Genomic DNA, 20,181 nt, shown 5'->3' with positions numbered 1-20,181 from the left:
TCAGCTGGCCTGATTTGTTTTAGAAATGGCTTTAAGGCCAAACACATTCTTTATATGGGAATCAGCTGAAGCGCTTGGCCCTAAATCTCCACACTCCATTGACCAGTATCCTAACAGATGACTGAGCCCATGGATCTGGTTTATTTTTTATTCCTGTCATGGTGAACGCTGTTGCCTGAACAGATATATGTGTATGCAGGTTGTGCAGCCACCGTCGTCTCCAACCCGAGGCACCAGTTGCACGGTAGACGGTCCTAATAGGACTTAATGCCGACGACTGGCCCCACTTTACCGGGGGCTGGGAGCGCCCCACCAGATGCGCACTGATCTCCGGACAGGAGCCAGTCCATCTGCCGCCTGACGAGGCAGGGAAAGGCCCGAAACCCCGCACAGTACAGCCCAGAGGCGAGAATTTAGATCAGCCCCAAGGTTCCTGGATGGACCGCTGAGAGCAGAGGGCCATGTTGCCATATAAAACAGCATGGAGAGGCAGAAGATTAGGATTGAGCTCACAGGGCAACTGTGGAAATTTACATTTTTCTAAAAGCAAAAGTCTCATGGCTATTTTTATGTCACTAACTGTTCGGGTGCAGTTTTAGATTTAAAACTAAACAAAAAATCTAATCAAACAGCTAAATTTATCATATTGTATATAACCTAAAATATAAATGTCATTATCTGCTCGTCCTTCTTTGATTTAGTATCAGATCTGATCGGTTTAAATGGGTTAATAGTAGGCCAACACTTATTCATAATAGATCACTATATAGCCTGCAGTCATTTAGTCCATTGCTGTCAGTGTAAGCAGTAATCCCTTTATAGGCTTTAACACTACTTTAAGTATATTGTGTCAGATTCTAACACTTGCAGCAAGCGATGATACATTTCATGGGGATCCATGACCACTTTTTACAAGCCACGCGTGACAAAAAAGAAGTAGTATTTAAACATCTAATGACGGGACACTCGCAAACTCGTGAAAACAGTCTGCTCTTGATTGAAAGACGGACTTTCAAAATTCACAATGCTGTCTGCTTGCAGTCTATGCGCACATGTGCTGGCCTTGTTTGTGAGTCTGTTTGGTTTTTAATCAGCACCGGTTTGACACCGGCTTCATCTGGCTGTGAGCGTCCGTTAACTCGGTCCCTTTAGCTGTGTACATATGTGTGTGTGTGCGCGCCTGCTTGCACCTTTCCAGCTTAAGATAACCACTAATATAATGAACGCAACAATAACAAACGGCCCAGAAGATGTTTGTCCTCCGTCAACAGCAAAAGCAATTAAGAAAATTGTGTCTGACCTACATAAAGGATGCGCCTCGGAAGGAAGCACAGGTTAATATGCTAATATGGATCTGCTAATTGTGGGGATTTACTTGTCGGTTTGCGGAGGGGAGGGGCCGGGGCGTCACTGCCTTGTTTAAGCTTTTGAGATCTGCAGCAAATTAATTTCTCCCCATGCAGTGCGTGAGGTGAGCAGAGCAGAGGAGGCGAGGCGCAGGTGGTCGCTGTTAAAAGGACAGTCCAGGAGAAACAGACCAGTATATAGTCTTGTCCAGCCTGGACGAAATTTACTCTAGATTGCATGTATCTGTCTTAACAGCGATTTAAACAAATGTAATAGATAATAAAATACATCCACACCCTGTCAAGTGCATATATCATAATTATTATCGCCCCAGGGTGACACCCTCAAACTTACCCCACCCACTCACACACATAGAGCCGCAGGACATTTGGGCTACTTTAAGGACACTACAGTTCTTCGGAAAATCCTAAACGCAGGAATTACGTGAGTTCTTCTGCCTACCTATCATATAGCGACGTAAGCACGGTTTGTGTTGCCAGTTTGCGTGTTTAATTATTGTACTTTGTGACCGTAATTACTCCTGAAGTCAAATTAGAAGTTCAATTCAGGTCAGACACGTGTCAGCTGCTGCGAAAAACTAAAGAAAAGGACAATCTGCTGCCAACGGACAGTCACTCACCAACATATTGGATAAATATAATCCTCAGACTTCTCTATTGCAATAATAATTATAAGGGATCACGGGCCGTTTTGTCTGCTGTGGCTAAAATCGAAAAGTGTCGATTTTTCCTTTGATTTGTGGATTCTTTTATGACTTTTTGTTTTTTCAAAGTTACACACACACACACACACACACACACACACACACACACACACACACACACAAGCAACTTAACTAGCAAGCGGTTAATGTTGGGCTGTTAAAGCGTCGGTTAAAGGGTTCTTTTTTCCGGCCATCAATTAATGGTCTTACACGGTGAATGATTAACTGTATTTTTAATAAACGATCACAGCTATCACCCGTGTATAACCGAAGCTGTAAAATTGATCTCTCAAACTTAACTTCACCAGCTGTTGGATTAGTAAGCTTGGTGTATATGTGTATGTGTGTGTGTGTGTGTGTGTTTCTCTGTGTGTTTCAGTGCGCGTCGATCGATGTTCATTAACTTCTCTTTTCAAGAGTTTTCTGAAGTGCTCCTGAAGATCACACGAAAGCTAAAAGTCTTTTCCCATCCGTTTTTTTTTTTTGTAATTCACGGATGGGAGGAAGGAGCAAAATGTACTTTCAGATTTTCATCATCTGTTCTTCCCCCGTTTCTCTGTTTTTTCTTTTCTTTTAAGATCCTGCAGCGCTTGAGATGCAACAGGCAAAGAAAAAAAAATCAGACTTTTATGACTTTAAATTAGTAAATGAATCAATTTGTTTTGATAGATGATGCATCTCAATTGTGTCTGCTGGGTTTCAGATTTACTCACGCCAGTGTTAAAAAGTAGAATAATGGTAATAAGCATGCGCGGTTATTACTTTAGATATGGCTCGAGGCTCCAACAGAAGCTTTCTTCTGCATGGTGAGTTCAATGCCAAGAGTCAAGTGGGTCTTTGACCTTTTAACTTTATTTTCACTGCAATCATTTTCAGTTGATGTCAAACTGAGCAACCATCAGCTGCTACAGCTTGTTTCATTTGGCAGTGGATGCAGCTTCTTGCTTGTTGTGGATCCAAAGTGTTGTTTCAAAAATGATTTGAGGAAAATCTCAGCTGCCAGATGAGATACAAATGCCACATAAATGCACCAAACACAAATCATTGGTCTGCCTTTTTATTCCTATAGCTTGCATGCAGATGTAGGTTTTCAGCCCTTTTGATTATGGTATTTATGTTGAACTTTCTGCAGTTGTTTCCCTTTATACTGCCAACTGAATTCATATTATATCAAGAAATTCCTTTTGTTGTTCTCTAAGGCATAAATGACTGACCTTTCTGTCCATTCAGCACTTAAAACAATGGGATGTTTACACCTGGTTAAATGTACTGGTTGTGAATAGATTTAATAAATCCTCATTTCTTTATTGTGTTTGGTGATTTTTAAGCCTCAAGAACAAAAATCACTAAAATTAACACGTTTTCCTGTTACTGCAATTACCCTAACCCCTTTTATCCTTTTTACGTTTTAAAATATATATCTATACTGCCTTGCCTTTTTCCTTTCCCAGCTTCTGTTCTAGTATTGTTCAATCTTTAGTTATTTCCAATACTTTATTTCTCAGTCCCCATAACCTTTAAACTCAATGTGCTTTTCCGACTCACAAGAACTGACTGTAAGCCAAGATCCTGTTCCTGTTGGTAGATCTTACCAGAAACCGTGATGAAAACAACACAACATTGGTGCTTTTGGGCAGCTAGGCAACAAAATATTCACTAAGAGTGAATCAGCTCACCAGAATGTATTTACAGCCAGTCTGTGGCATGCATTTTAACAATAATCCCAGGCGTGATGTCAAAGCACGCGTTTTCACAAAGTGTTTTTGTTTTTGTTATTGTGCAACAAGAAGCATGGACGTGTTTCCCTTTTGGCTGTTCATGTCCCAGCCAGCAGAGTGCGCTGCTTTGGCAGTGCAGCCTGAGGGGAGATTAACCTGCAGGACTCTGAGAAAAGAGAGGGCACACACACTCGCTCACTCTTACACACTTATTCATACCCTCACTCATTTTCAAAGCTACTATAAGTGTACACATGCAAGGAGGGGGGGGCGATGCAGGTTCAATTACTTTGATCGTGTAATTCCTGTGTAATCTCTGTAATCTTTTTAAAGCAGAGCTGTTTGAATATATGCTGTGTGTGCGTGCGTGTTTGTGTGAGAGACGACATGCTCGATGTACATTGAATTAACAGGATAAAGTGGAGGCCGAGGCTACTTCTAAAAGAAAATCTTTAAGAATCAAATGATCTGGCCACTCACTCTTTCAGTTTTTCCAATCCAGTGCAGTTTGACAGACAAATACAGACAAATATATTTAGTTTTATTCTGGATGTGAATCTGTGAGAAATGAGCAACAGGGCAGCTATTTCATGAGCAGATACATGAAATCGGAAGAGGTCCGCTCAAGGTATTTAAAAGTTCACGGTCAACTGGAGGACAGTGTTTACTGTAAAGTACTGTAAAGGCTTTTGGGCAACATACTTTGATCGTTGATGTGTTGTATTGTTTATTATTTGACTCATGTTTCACAGCTGGTCACTGTTCCTTGTAATTACTGCAAATTAAAACCAATATATTCTGTATAGGATACACCCAAATGAAGTATAATTAAAAGAACTTCTGCTCTTATTTCATGTGTTGTCTTTCTCTTTGTTATGGGGGAATTTGCATACATCGGGAGCTCAAGCAAGCCCGAACCTGTTGATTCAGGTCATCGTTTAATTGTTTGAGTAAAGGTAATGCTATAGGTAAACCTCTAAGATCTGAACCCTTTTCCAGACCAAAAAGTGGCAGCTACAATTTATTTAGGTGTAAACAAGGTATAGATTGTATAGATTTTTGTGTATGTGACATTTGTTGTTGTTGAGAGATTTGGTCCTGTATGAGACTTGGTAGCACTGGTAAACCTATCAGATTTGATTAAAAAAAACACTACTTGAAATCTGACTCCTTTGCCTCCTTTGAAGTGTAGAGTAAAAGCAAGAGGAACACAAGGGCAAAGGGAAAGGAGCTCTTGATTTATTTGGTCACTTTTTACAACTTGTGATTGTAACAATGGGATACAAGACTCCAGAAAAGTTGGACTGCAGATAATTCAGAGGTTTTTTTTGTTCATGTTTATTTCAACAAACTCTATCACAGGAGAAAGAAACAAAAAGGTGGTCAGGCACGCAAGAAAATGGGCAGAGAAAAGCAATAAAGGATGCAATCGAATCTTCACAAGCTAACACATGAACAAAAATAATATTAGAAAAGAATGACATTAAATAAATATATTTGGGAACTGAGAAGTTTTAAGTTGACATTTTGATAATTAGATAAAAATTAGGTTAGTTAAAGATGACAAACTACAACTGGTAGTGGGCAGCAGTCTTTACAGTCACAGGATGGATAATTATTGTAAGCATTAACATTCTCAGTTATCTACTGCTCCACTGTAAGAAATAGTCCTGAACATACTTCTCTTTTAAAGCACAGATGAACATTTTTATAGTTCAGCCTTGATTCAGATTAAAAACATGTAATTTATACCAGTTTTCACCAAAATCTGTGCATATACATTGTTTTCAGAGGGACATTTTGTTTGTTTGTTTGTTTGTTTGTTTGTTAAGCCACTTAAGACTGGCCTATGAAGCAATCAAGCATAGAAGACACCAAACTCAAATGATGAACTGGTGTTTTCTGCACATAACCGACAACTTAGCAAATAATTCATTTTAAATTGTATCATTACAAGCAGCCTGTCACAAAACATGGACTTTTCTTCCATTTCTTTAGTTGAATATTTTAAAAATGCCAAATGCAACACATGCACTGTATCCTTAAAAAATGATCAAACTAGACAACTTGCAGACCTGAAAACTATCTACAGCAGATTAGCAGTATCTGAAAGTCATGTCCTTAAGAAATACGGGGAAAAATCAAGAAAAGACCCCACGCAGGACCTGAGAAATGCAGCTGGCGAAAGCCTTATTGGAAATGGTGAAATATTTGTTTTAATTCATCATCAATATGTACAGAGAAGGTTACAACAATAAGTGTATACAGCTCTGATTTGTGGCTGCATTTCAGTCAGTGGTGTCTGGGATCTTGTCAACACCGATGGAATTATAAATGCAGAAAAATAGATTGAAAGTGTCTGATTGGAACTGCCTTCTTTTTCAGCCTAAGAATGATCCCAAACATGCTGCTAATGCACTAAATAAACACCTGGATAGAAAAACACACAATAGAGCGATCTCAGTCATGGATTGTCTTCCCCAGAGCCCAGACCTCAACGTTATTGAAGCAATGTGGGATCATCCTGACAAAGAACATGACACAAGACAGTCAACATCCAATGAAGAACTTTGAATACCCTCCAAGAAGCCTGCAGAACCTTTCCTGAAGAATACTTAAATTACCAGAAAGTTGACTAAGAGAGTTCAGGCTAAAGGTAGTTGTACCAAATATACTTTCAACCTTGTTAGAATTGTACAAACATTCATTTTGCTTTATATACTGTAATTACATGTATGTTTCCACATATTTCAATAAATCACCGTATCCACAGTGCTGTGAAAAAGCAATTTAGATACTTACTGATTTCTTATTCTTTGCACATTTACATTTTTAAGATTATCCAACACATGTTTAATAGATAACAATGATAATCTGAGTAAATAGAAAGTTCACGTTTAAAATGATTTCATTTATTAAAGGAAAAAAGCAATCCAAACCTACCTGGACCTTTGTGAAAAAGTAATTGCACCTGAACCTACTAACTGGTTGCACCACCTTGGGCACCACAGAATCTTCTTTTTTATTAGCCATTCAGAGGTGGACTTGCTGGTGTGTTTTGGGTCATTGCCCTGTTGCATGACCTTGAGCTTCATGGTACAAACTGATGGATGGAAATTCTCCTTCAAGAGTTTTTGCTATAGAGCAGAAATCATGCTTCCATCCATTATGGCAAGTCATCTTGGTCCTAAAACAGAAAATCAGCCCCAGATAATGACACTACCATATTATGCAAAGCTATGTTAGTTTTAAACCACATGTAACAGCATTCAAACCTTCCAAAAAGTTCAACTTTTGTCTCATCGGTCCATAAAATATTTATGGACAGTCTTGGGGATTGCTAAGAAGTTTTTCATCCAAGTCTTAGTGTGGTTTTTTGTCATCAGTCGTTTCACTTTGGAACTCTCCAAAGAGACTTTTTGCCCACTTTCTTTCTTATTGTTGAATCATGAACCCCGACCTTAACTGAGGCAAATGGGGCCTGCACTTCTTTAAATATTATTCTGGGGTCTTTTATTGACCTCCTGGAAGAGTCATCAGTGCAGTCTGGGTAGGCTGGCAACTCCTGGGAAGGTTTAACACTGTTCTAAGTTTACTCCATTTATAAATAATAACTCTCACTGTGGTTCACTGGAATCCCAAAGCCTGGTTTGCTAACCCATTCAATACGGACAATTATTGTAGGGTTACAACAAAAGCACTTTGAGGCAACTGTTGTTGTGATTTGGTGCTGTGTAAATACAATTGAATTGATACATTTCAGTGACTCTGGTGTTTCTTTATATCATGGCATGATCTGCTTTTGAGATCTCTCAGCCTACTTCACTTTGTCAAACAGGTGCTATTTGAGTGATTTCTTGATTCAACAGGTGTAATAGTAATCAGGCCTGGCTGTAGTTGGTGAAATTGAACTCCGCTTTCCAAAAATGTATGAAAATCACACTGAGATTACCTTAAACACATCATTCATGCTCAAAACAAATAACACCCTCAAATGTGGCCAAATTAAATTTAGATGCAATTGCCCTTTCACATAGGGCCAGGAAGGTTTGGAAAGCTTTTTTCCCCTAATAAATGAAACCATCACTTAAAAACTATATTTCTTGCATCCTAGTCTAATATAAGAATTTATTTGATTATGTGAAACATGTACACTTAACCGATGTGCAAAAAATACTTTTTCATAGCAGGTATTTACCATTTTCCAAACAAAATACAGTATGCTAGCTTTGTCCAGTAGCAATAATATCCATAAGTAAGTGGGGGTTTTTTTGTCCAGTGCAAAGTGAGTTGCATGTAGGCTCTCATCTCCAGTTATTCTTGTTGCTATTATTATTACCCTTTTTTTTTATCCAGGTGAAAAGTCTCATTGAGATTTGAGATTTATAACTCTTGGTGTGTTAAGCGTTTCCAACTTTCCCTCATGGTGACCAAATCTGGAAAAAAACACATTTTTCACTCTTTCATTGCAATCACATTCTACACATCCTAGTGTAAAAAACAAACACACTTTACACTAAATAGTACAGCAACAAGATTAGTCAATTTTGTGACAAAAATAAACACAATTTAGAGTTTTATGTCTAATAAGAACCTCCTTTCTTGCAACATGACCGACCGCCCTTAGTGATATTGATTCCTTCCCCCCAGTGTCAAATTCAGCTGCTTCTCAGTGTTGTATTTTTTGGCCTGTAATGTTTTTGTTTATCCTTAAATGTAACAGAGGCCGATTTGGAACAAAAAAAAAAAATGGAATAGACAAAACCGTACCAGAAGTAAGCAGAGAGGACTGAGAGAGATGGTGGAAAACTTGAAAGCAGAGGTGGTCAATTATAAGACTCTGCCGGCTTTGAGCCTTTGGTCAGCCATAAGCTTTTACGCTGTTTTCTTAAGTCATCGGCTGCCAGGGAAATCCTGTTTACTGTGTAACAACCAGCGTGGATGTCAACCGCAGCATATACAAATGCACCTGAGATCACAGACAAACACCCATATTACACACTCACATGCCGCAATACACAAGAAACACGCCACAACAACTCTGATAGGAGCCTATAAGGGGGAACGAATGCGTGTGCATTTTACTTGACTGCTTCTGTATAATTATCAGGGAAGTCTCCTGATGTGGAACCTTTGCTGTTCTCACAATGAACCCATTTACTGCTGCAAACCATCAAACACCTGCCACACACACACACACGCAGAGGCTGATGGTTTACATATACCAGCACACGTACACATACACAAAGAGCTGTAGAAACTTATATATACACACACACACAAACCATTTCAAACGAATGCAGGGAAATAAACAGAGACGAGAGCACACAACCCCTTCACCCCTCTGGGAATTTTACTATTCCGCACTTCTCTGTTTCTCTCATCCCTCTCTCTCTTTCTCTCACACACCACCTCTCTCCCTCTCTATTTCTCTCTCTCTCTCTCTTCGTCTCTTCCTCTGCTCCTTTGTCTCCCTGATTATGCAGTCGATCCCAGGGTGCTCTACTCACTGAGATCATCCACCTGTCAATCTGGAGCACACACACTTTTGCACACACCATTCCACCAGTGATATTGATACAGAGGAAATATTAATGACTTCACTCACCTGCAATACACTGTTGTATCTTGCACTTCCAACACCGGGCCATGCAATTCATCAAGACGTAGTTCTGGAAACTTCCACTCAAAAAAAAGGAAGACTCAGAGAGAGAGAGAGATGTGGTGAAATAACACTGAATGCTTTGTCCCCGAACACACACACACACACACACACACACACACACACACACACACACACACACACAAGCGTACCTACTCATGTCAAAAAGTGTCACATCAAGTGGTAAAAAATGCAAGATGGCGTGTAATTTTAGCATATCTTTAACACATGTCATACTGATTTTGAGCACTTTGACAAATATATATATTTTTATTCGATTTTAGGATGGTGAAATCTCAAATGTGCTGTATGCCTGTGCTCAGGAGGAGGAATTACAGTAAAGTCTACACATGCAATGAAATACAAAGGTGAAGTGTAGCTGAATGGGGATATGGTTAAACATAATGTATAAATATGCGATGGAAATGTGTTTTTAGTCACTGCAATGGATGATCCTATGCATATTTAAACACATTGTTTATTGTAGCATGTCTACACTTAACATGTTGCTTCCTGCCCCACATATAAATTCCTGTGCACTGTCAGTACAAGAGGTATCAGTAATACACTGAGTCCTTACTGAATAAAATGTGTAATAAATGGTGATGGTAGAACAATATGTTTTTTGTTTCATCCATATTTAAACAATGTTTAAAATTAGATATTTTTAAAATACTGGGTTTAGTAGATTAATGGTGTAACTATGCAACTGTCAGCAAATCCCATTATGGCTCTTATGTGTGTTTGTTCCTACTAAAGGTGCTTAATGTTTAACACTTTTTATGGATAAATCTTTTATTTTAAGGGGACCTGTGATGGTTTTCTTTGTTTTGTTTTATACACATTCTGTTACAATGGTGGATGCGCATACACAGTATGGCTAAAATGTCAAATATGTAGGTCAGGTCATATGTAGGCTCTGAACCCTCAGTTCACACAGTTTTTTTCTGTTCTTGGGTCTTTATGATGTCAGCAAAAGCAGCCATATTTAAAATACTCATTGTAGACACACAACTCTGGCTGTTAGAACAGAAACTATACTAAACCGCTCTTTGAATATTTTATTTCCAAAGGGCAGTCAGTGAGAAGAAAGTTGTCTTTAAAGCTGCATGGACTCAAAAAAAAGAGGAGCTGAAAAGGTTTGTTTTAGGTAGATGGGCACACCTAGACCCTAAGATGGCTAAGAGTGGTCTTAAATTGTGAATAATGTAAATCTACTTAAGCAAAATCCAAGAAGAAGGAAGAAGATCTGGAAATGAGTGTAATATGTCTCCTTTAAGGCCCACCACTGTGTCTTAGTACAGATCCTTGTATTTCAGTGCAGCAGACTGTGTATATTGTGTATACTTTGGCCAAGTGTGCAAATTTCAACAGGGCAGTTAAAGCAAGTTGTGGCCTTGTTAGAAATGATGACTTCAAAAATGTATGCTAGCTGTAACAATTTGCAAACATTACAACTTGTCAAGCTTCTGACGACTCATCCATAATAAATCCTTTATTCAAGATAAAAAAACAACAACCCCAAAACGCATTAACACCAGCTAGCAACAATATTCAATTCAAGTTAGTTTTATTTATATTGCACCAAATCACAATGACAGTTGCCTCAAGGCAGTTTTTATTGTAAGGTAAATATGCTACTATAATAGAGAGAAAACCCCAACAATCATATGGCCCACTAGCAGCAAGCAGTTAGTGACAGTTGGAAGGAAAAACTTCCTTTTAACAGAAAGAAACCTTCGGCACAAACAGGCTCACAGAAGAACAGCCATCTACCACAGTGTGTTGGGGGGAGGGGCTAAAAAAAAAGAATAAATAAAATGTATAAGTCCTGCAATAACAGCTGTGGGGAAAACTATGAAGTATTTGTTGTAATGTCGTAAGTCTTTACTAAATAAACTCTGTTTAACCTTGAGAACAAAACGTTAAATCTGTTGGAGGATAGAGTGAAAAAACTAAGGGGGAACATGTGACTAAGTCTAAAATATCTTCTATTTTCATGTATGATGATAATTTACCACACATTCTTCAGTTTCAGCCACAACATGATTCTGTATTAAGTACACTTTCTGCTGTGGCCCTAAAACAACCAGTATTTCAGCAAATATTGCTCAAACAGGAGTAAATTCTCCACTTTCAAAGTTTTGGGCCAACAGCAGAAACACATGACATTAAAAAAAGAAGCTCTGTGAACTGGGAACATGGAACCTACAGATCTGAAGGATATCACGTCCTTCAGATCTGTAGATATTTATTTTTATATGCTTTATTTTGCTCAAGAGGTAACCTCATGCCCTCCAGAATTAAAAAAATATATATTGTAGGTCCTCAAACTGGCTCCAAAGGTAAGTCAGTCCCAACAGGCTTCTAGCTAAAATGCCCAACTTTAAAGCAGAAAGAAATGCGTTTAAGGCCCTGAACCAAATATATATATATATATATATATATATATATATATATATATATATATATATATATATATATATATATATATATATATCTTGGTCTCTGTGGCCAATTTCTCACTGAATGGCAACTGAACAGATGATTAACTTTTTAAACCCATCCATTTAAGTTTTATTAAGCCTTAAAATGAGCCATTAGGTGTTTGGTTGTTGTGAATGACAGGTGAATACCAACTAGGCTAGCTATCTGTTAGGTTTCACCTCAGCTAATCTGAGTTACCAATTCAGTCTATAGATACCATCAGCCAGAAAGGCTTGCTGTTATACACTCATAATTATCCATTCCACTCCCCTTCTCATTCAAATATGGTCACTTCTGTCTCCAGAAACATGGCTAAGATGCCACGCTGCTAGTCCATAACTTAAGAGGTAAAGTCACAGTCCATCATTTGGATACAGTCTCTGGTTTTAACATGACCTCAAACGCCAGCATCAACATATATAGATCACCAGAGTACCGATGATCTCCAGTGAATGTTGGAGAAATGAAGCTGTTGGCAGCTTCATAACACAGTCTGTGGTGGGAAGCAGTGAAGGCTTATTCTTCACCCTCACGCTAGGCTGTTTTCTTCATTAAAGGCAAAGGGCTGCACTGACTGCCTAAAAAAGGCAAATCATGTTTGCGTATACATGATAAAACAGGTATGCATCCTTCCTCATCCTCTCCACGTACAGTCTGTCTCTAATTTAGAGCAACACAGTACACCATGAGACAGACAGACAGATGCACAGACAGACAGATAGCTCATTTCATTTCTCAGTCTCACTCCATCACTCTCTCTGAGATCCCAGGCCTTAGCCTCCTGTGTTCTGATGGTAGAGGTTACCATGGCAACGGAGTGGTCTTGTGGCCCTGGATGTACACACACACACTCATTCACACACAGGCAGACATTCGCTCTTTCTCCCGCCGTCCCTTCATGCATACATATTTGGAGCTACAGGTGCCCCCAAAGTATCACCCTTCCTGATTTTGATTGACACGCTCGAGGGGCGGTGGATCACAATTAGTGATGCGGCTAATTTCCCACAATGCCCTGCAGCCACAGGGCACCCACTGCGCCCGCAGTCAGGCCATCAATATTCATGAGCCATCTGATGAATATGTAAATAGTAAAAGCGACAGTGTCCAGGTGAACAACCAGAGCTCACCAGTCGGAGATGCGTGCACTTGATGTCCAGGGGTGGCAGACTGGCATCTCATGGCATCAAACGGAACTCGTCATGATTATGAATGCAATTAATGTGTACAATCATAAAGACTGAGATCTAAATGAAGACTGATCTTTACATCACAATTTACACCACTTCCTTGCCTTGACCTTAAAGATTTAAACTATCTGGCAAACCTCATATCAGCATTCTCCATATTTAAATCTCCTATTTAGATTAGTTAATCTAATCCCATTAGCAGGTGAAAAACAGACATCAAACCATGGATTATAAATAAAAGTTTGACTTCCTACAGGCTTATAAAACTACATTTAAACTTAATCACAGACTGATGAATCATACAATTATGATTACAATAACAATTATAAGAACAAACAAACAATGTGCTTTAAACTCTTAATATTTCTGTTGCATTAATTTAAACTACTTTTTTCTTAATCTGGATTCTTAATCTGCACTTCTCTCGGAGTAGTCTTAACTTTGCTATGTGTGCTGCTGTGTAATGGGATCCTGTTTTTTTTTTTTTTTTTTTTTTTTTTACCTTTGACTAAGACAACCAATGCATAAAGTAAAAGCTTGAAAACATGCATGTCTTTTAACAAATCTACCTTCAAAACACTGCTATCCTTTATTTACAGATTTTGAACTTTGTTTCAACACATTAAAGTTTAGATGGCCACCTGTCAGTCAGTAAGAGGCTTGGCCTGTTTAAAGATAGATCAGCACTGGTTTAGATTCCACCGTTTGGGTGTCTGATTGATGAAAAGCTATATTACACTGCAGCACAATAAGAAATCCCAACATCCACTGTTAAAGAGTCTTACAGTATTTAGAAGCATGAAGAACAAGGAGTCCTCCATCAGACACTATGGCCCTAAGAAAGCCCTGATCTCAAACTCACCGAGTCCATGTGGGATTATATTAAGAGACAGAAGACACTTTGCATTTGTTTGAAGTTAAACGATAAGTAAAAAGGTATTTGTGCCATTATTTTGTTAAGAATTCTCATTTAAATATTAAAACATTTGAACACTAAAGCGTTTCCCTTGGTAAGCAACCTAAAAATCTCCCCCAAAAACCTCTGTGAGGCATTAGCGACACTTTAAACATGCCTTTCAAATACTGGGCCTTCAGTTTGACTGTTAGCAAATTGGACCTTACTAAGAAGACTATTTGCAACCAGGATTATAAAAATAATTTTGGATCAAATAAATTGTTATCCATGGCACAGTAACTAAATTTGATGGTCTGTGTTGTAGGGTTTCCACTCTTAGACAATAAACTATGAAACTAACAGAGATTTTAAGTCCCAAGGGTTTGTTTACAGAGTGAAGAAATCAAACTGACTCTAATGAACTGCAGTGCCAAAGATGACAGCTGTGGGCGTAATATTTATACAGCATTAACTTCAGCCTCTTGTTGGTTTTAACCCTCCTTACATTAATGGAGGATGCGTTAATAGATATTTATGAGTGGATGTCTAAACCTGCAATATCGCGCCTTGCTATTACACTATGATATAAAAGTGTTTTTAGTGTTTTGAATAGTTCAAACACATAATCACACACACACAGAGCAACACTGGGAGATGCTCATGCTGCAGATGTGGGAGAAAAACCAAAGCGGGCAGATCAGAGCGATGATATAATGAATCCTGAGTTCTGAGGAAAAAGCCTTCCTTCCGTCCTTCCTTTACCTCCTCTCATCTCCATACTATCTCTTACCACCACTGTGCTCTCTTCCATCCGCTCTGTGCAGCTTCACACAGCGGCTGGTGAGGCTGGCACAAACAGACCCGGTTCAAGGTTTGAATAGACAAGCCGGCAGCGGGTGGTGCTCAGGACCCACAGCACAAACTTGGAGATGGGGCTCACGTTGAGGCAGCGCTCCAGTGCAGAGTTCAGCTAAACCAGAAGGTTTATTGCTACGTGAGTGAGTGCGTGTGTGTGTGTGTGTGTGTGTGTGTGTGCGCGCGTGTGTGTGCGTGTGTGTGTGTGTGTAGGTGTTATTGAGAAGCATGGCTTTCCCTTGAGAGATCCTCCATTAATTGTGAAGTGAAGGAGCCTGAGGGCGACACCAGGGACCTCCATTAAACACAGACAGGCAACTGACAACCTCTCTCTTTCTCCCTCTCTCTCCCCACTTTCTTTTTCTCTCACCCCTCATCCCCTCCCTCATTTATCCTCTAAAATTCAAATTCACATTCAAATTTAAACAAGGTTCATTGCCATGAAAGGAGCAACCTAATGTCGGCAAAGCAATAACAACACACAAAAGAAAATAGTTTTGTTGATTCTGGGAAGTTGCAAACAAGGAATGCATCACCTAAATGTAGCTTGCATGCATAAAATATTTGATTTTTGCAAATTTCAAGCAGCAATTACCCTTGTTAAACAGCTTTTGTTGTGGAGGAATCTTTCTCTGTTTTTGTCTGATTCAATCAGTTGAGGTCGACTCGGGTTTTTCATTTCCTCTGCCATGCACGCCTCAGACACTTATAATTCCAAATGACCCAATTATACTTTTAAAACATCTCACCATTCTTTAACTGACTTTTTATTTCTCATATTTGACTCATTCCAGACTCCAACACTGCAGTCAGAGGAGACAAACTTCGTCTCCTCAGAACTGAGTTGAAACTTGCTAATGGGGTTGGTTCTGTCCTTGGAGCCTCCCCTTACTATGGGTGCCTTTTGTAGCTGGGCTGCAAGTCCCTTATGAACTTATTTCCAGGGCAGGGTAATTATGGAAGGTACAGTGCCTCAGGACGAGGACCTGATTCCCAACAGGATCTGTCTGGACTCCTGAATAAGCCCATCCCGAGATCTTCTCCAAACTGGCACTCAGTGGCTATCTCTCCTTTATCTATCATCATCACTACTCTGTCTAAGTATGTGTTTGTGTGCGGTTTAAATCGTCACCAATTACCCATCACTATTTTCATTTTTGTCCTCTTTTAGCTCTTTTTTTGCTTTGTGTGTCAGTTCCCATGTATGTGTATTTTGTGTGTGTGTGTGTGTGCGTGTGTGAGCAGTAAGGGTCACAGTCCACTAGAGGGAGCAGCAGTAGTGTGGAAAACACTCACACATGTCAGGCCTCACTCACTCACTCCTTGACTTTGTCCATTTCACCCACAGCCGCATGCATAGTGTACAGTATATGTGCATACAGCTGTAGGAAAACAACACTGAACTTAATGGAGTCCACCTTAACTCTGATTATCAATTAATTTTTCAAGTGAAATACTGATGTGCATTTATGTGCACAAACACACATATGCACAGACAGACATACACACACACACATACAAATACGCTATAGCAGATGTTAAGGATTAGTGTGTGTGTATGGGTGTGTGCGTGGATAGCCTCAGGCACTGTTCAACAATGCATTATTCCTGAGTGCACCAGTTAAGAGGGGCACTCCGTCTCCATGGTAACCACCCCGGCTCTCATGTAAACATGGGGGTAGTTGAATGCCAGCCCCAATAAAGTGGAAGATTTGCCCCCCAGATAACAGACAACAAAAAATAAAAATAACACGTGGAAGTGTAAAAAATCTCACAGTGTCTTTTTGAGAAGTGTGAGAATCCTTCATGTGGCAGTTTGGGTAAAATGCAGGTCAAGTGGGTGTTTTTGTTGTGGTTGTTGTTGTTGTTTTGAGACATTTCTGTATTGATCCCATCACAAGTAAATATGTCTCCTCATTTTCATTCTAACACAAAGCTCTCTGGACACAGATGCCTCAAAATAAATGTGAGGACAATTTCAGATACAATTTCAGGCCAAATAAACTTCTTCTGAAAGATAAACAGAAAAAATATTCCCTCTCTTTTCAATTTGAACTTGGTTAATTGGGGAGTTTGCAAATATCATCCCGTCAGTCCTAATCTTTAATCTCAGATGCAAAAACCCCAACAAAGCCACTTACTTCCTGGTTAACATCTGAGGGAAACCCTGCTTTGTTATACTATATAGAAGCTTGCCAACTTTCGGCAGCCTGTGGAGAGAATGATGGATTTCTGGAGAGATTAGTATAATTACTGAGGTCCCAGTGGGGCTAAATATAGGTCGACCAGAAGCAGAAAATTTAAGCTAAAAGAGCAGTAGGTCCTGGTGGCAGGAACAACATTAGTACCCACCTTGCAAATGTGCAAATGTGAATAATATGTTGCTTTTCAGTAGTTCTCTTCGTTAGCCACCACTGCTCAACACTAACCGTATTTGTCCCATATTGTTGCTGGGGAAAGCTGTTAGTACACTTAGCATATTGCAGTGGTTTACTGCTCTTTGAAAAAAGCAAATAAGAAATTTTCTCTTCTGGAGAAATAAGATGAAAACTAGCATATGCTACTTTGCAGTCTATTCCTATTTGATTACTATGAATGGGCAGGTACCTATAGAAAGGTTTTCTACACAGTGATAACACACACACACACACACACGCACACACACACACATATATGTATGTATGTATATATATATATATATATATATATATATATACATATATATATATATATATATATATATATATATATATATATATATATATATATATATATATGCCTTGGAACATACATCATCTTTATGATTGTATCACATCCGAGCCGGGTAGTAATTAACTACTGAACTCTGTGAAAGGTAATTGCTTTATTAATTAACATAATCAAAATCCTAAAAATAATAAAAAACAAATAGATAGGACTAATTTGTCCAGCATTCATCATATTGTAACACAATGGCATTGCACAGAAATACCTTGCATTTACTTTGATTATCAGTTGATGTTCAGTGATGACTTGTCCCACATTAAACACAGTACGACAGGAATTCATAACAGGTTATGATGAGATTATTTCAAATAAAAAAACTTGGTCAGTGGTTACCAAGGAAACAAACAGAAGAATGTAGAATGAAACCAACCAAACCCAGGAAGTCATGTCCACCACCTCATCCAGGCAGACCCATTATTGTTGGAAAGCCACACAAGCAGAAAAGTAGGGTTGACGGGGCTTATAATGCTCATGAGTGTGTTTATAAGTGTATGTGGATCTTAAACTCTGTCTCCATTGGAATGGGTTCTAGTGTGTACATGTGTATTTCCATGTGTGTGTGCGTATGTATGTGTGTATCTGACAGCTCAGATGAGGACTGGCTGCAGGCAGCTGCTTTGCTCGAGGCCACATTCATTTCCGTCGCGCTGCATTAGTCCCCAACCAACCTGTCACCCCTAGCAAGAGAGTGATAGCACGCAGCACACACACATACGCCTAAACACATCTACACACATTCATCAGCAGTTTCCCATGTGTTTGTAGGTGCAGAGTGGTACATAACACACTGACACATGCAAAGCAAATGCATTGCAAAGCTTTTGGCTATTTTATTTTGCACTCAATGTACACAGTAGTATAGTCTTCTCTCTGCACACAGATCTGTTTATCACTTAGGAGACAAGTGTTAATCAGAGCAACTATAGTGGAAATGCTGTATGTGTGTATTTATATGTGTGTGCAGTCCGTCAGTGCTGATATGCTAGTGAGGGGGACTAACCGGAGTTGAGTGGAGTCTTTTGTAGCGCAGGCGAGGCCCTCAGGCACAGCCCCAGACCTAGACCCCCCCCACCACCACTGTTCACCCACATCTCACACACACACACACCACATGCATATGCCCACGGCCGTCGTGCTGTAGATCTGATGTGACAACTACAGTGGGGCAGACTTTCCCACCAACACCCTGCATTTTGACGGGATGTGACCGCGAATACTTGTGCGTTATGAGAGTGAGTGTGTGTGTCAGTGTGTCTGTGTGTGTGTCTGCACAGAAACACTGGGGTGGGGTTAGTTGAGGGGTGTCATAATGAGGCTTGGTTTGGTGGGACAGATGTTGGGATTCGGAGGGCATCGGCTGAGACATGGAAGTGATGGTTCATTAGAAAGAGAATCTCTCCCTCTCTCTTTCAGCCTGTCTGCTTCATTGTGTTTTTCTATCTCTATCACTGCCTTTCTCTCTCTCTCTCTCTTTCTCTGGTATGATTTCCTGTGCCCGAAGCCACTGACAGAGGCAATTCTTCCCCACTCTGCAATGGTGCATCTCTGATTAATTTTTAATGACTTCACTACAGCAGCCATACACACATGGAGGCCAACACTGGCTGGAGATGTAGGCTAGTGATGACATGAATCGACCAAGAAGTTTGCGCTTTGGTTCAGCTGGGCTAATAGCCTGTAATGGATGTGATACACTGGAGCAATCAGACAGGATGGAGAGTTACAGCCTGGTGAACTACCCTCAGTTGAGTGGAGGGTTGTTTGGCAACAGTGCTCTCTGAGTTGCCTCAATATAAATGCTGCATTCACAAATAGACATTCGTAAATGTCTAATCTCTAAAAGACTGTTAAGCCTCAATTTATTGCCCATTTCTTGTGTTACAAACCAAAATGTTACAGTTTAGCACAGCAAAAGACTGCAAACACGACACACTGACTCAAATAAGAAAGGAGTGCAGTGTTGTTGATATGTTCAAGTACTGCTCCCCATGCTGTGTAAGAAAGCAAATTATTTGTTATCTTTTGTGAACGCAGCATTATAAAGCCAAGGTCATTTCATTCATGAAGTGTCTGGGATGCAGTTTAAAGGTAGCACATATTCAACAAAAATCCAAACTGGCAATATATAGAGTTTGACAAAGATGGATGTTTAAAACAGACTGTATATAGAAGATCACCATTGTGTTGTCACCCATTACTTTGTTAACTATGAAGTCTGAAACCTCCAGTTTAGGTTACATGGATTCAGCATTTTGATTGCTAGACGAAAGGATGAAATATTACGATGTCAGGTAATATTAACAAGCCCACTTAGCAAGCTGTACCCAGGAACTGTACATAACATATAGGAGCAATAACAAATAAATAGAATTAAAATGCAAACAAAACAGGCCGTTAAAATTTCAACCAAATTAGAGCAAATAACTCTTGGTACTCTCTTGTGGTACTCTCTGTAGCACACAACCAGCTATATTGCTACCCATATAGTTCAGTTAAAATACTCCAAAAAGGCATCAGGTACAGTCAAATAAAAGAAT

This window comes from Neolamprologus multifasciatus, chromosome 15 (genome assembly GCF_963576455.1).
Source record: "Neolamprologus multifasciatus chromosome 15, fNeoMul1.2, whole genome shotgun sequence".
Classification (NCBI taxonomy): domain Eukaryota; kingdom Metazoa; phylum Chordata; class Actinopteri; order Cichliformes; family Cichlidae; genus Neolamprologus; species Neolamprologus multifasciatus.
The sequence above is the reverse complement of the archived record's forward strand: the minus strand, read 5'-3'. Positions refer to the sequence as shown.